The 1,007-nt window shown below is 47.1% G+C and overlaps 1 non-coding gene across 1 annotated transcript; it reads left to right on the top strand.

Annotated features, from left to right (window-relative positions):
* Positions 1–346: 346 nt before the first annotated feature.
* Trnat-ugu (transfer RNA threonine (anticodon UGU)) lies at positions 347–421 on the top strand. The gene has a single exon. It is a non-coding gene; the product is annotated as a tRNA-Thr (tRNA).
* Positions 422–1,007: the final 586 nt, after the last annotated feature.

Here is a 1,007-nt window from a genome sequence, read left to right on the forward strand (position 1 = left end):
TATAGCCATTTAGCAAGGAGAGCTTTCAGCATGAGCATAAGCGAAGCCAGAATGACCATCTATCACAGAGCTATCAGCCTTGGAACACGCCAAGAATAGATAAAAATTGGTGGCAGAGGCCCTCAGGATGAACTGAGCCTTTGCGGCCTTGGGATAGTTCCAGATGCAGCTGTGGTGAGGTATCGACCTTGAACATGTATGTGAGGGAACCCAGAGAAAGTGCAGTGGATCCCATGCAGGGACTTACCCCTTGCACGCTCCCTGTGAGACCCACATTCCCAACATGTCCACACCACTACATTCGAGTGAGCCTAAGATAAGTCCCTGCAGTCGCGCTATGCTCTGTGCCCTCGGTGGCTCAGATGGATAGAGCGTCTGCCATGTAAGCAGGAGATCCCGGGTTCGAGTCCCAGTCGGGGCACACATTTTCAACATATCAGTAATGAAGTACATCAACGCTTGTTTGCAGCTAGGGTGTCCATTTAATTATCATTTCATTTCTAGCAAAGCTGCATGGTCATCTACGGTAACTGTTCTTTCGGGAACAGATACTATCGTCATGTATAGACTCTAGTTATACCAAATTATCAGTGGTGGAGCGGCCTTGGCAGAAACCGCATTGGGACAGAGTCAGAAGGCCCCAAGACTAAAGGAGACAACACAGCCTCCGGCTCACCATGCATTTAAGAGACTTACACAAAACACTGGTGTGACTAATGTCTATGGGGTCCATACCAGGTTTTAAAATTCCCGTCATTGCAATCAGAACTCCAGATGCTGTTGAAGGAGACAAGAATGTGATGCTATTAATCCGCTGAGAGATGTTGAAGCATTTCATATTTAATGTGGTCTAATCCTGGAGCTGTATCAGGGCAAAGGCCCTGAGGAATTGCCAATCACTGAATACAGCAATGTGTGGTTCAAGGTGGCATGTAGTAGAACATAAGCGCTTTTCTTCCACCTGGTGTTTTAGGATACGAAAGGCAGGCTAATAATTCTCTGACGCA

The sequence above is a fragment of the Schistocerca gregaria genome, chromosome 8 (assembly GCF_023897955.1).
Source record: "Schistocerca gregaria isolate iqSchGreg1 chromosome 8, iqSchGreg1.2, whole genome shotgun sequence".
NCBI classification, from domain to species: domain Eukaryota; kingdom Metazoa; phylum Arthropoda; class Insecta; order Orthoptera; family Acrididae; genus Schistocerca; species Schistocerca gregaria.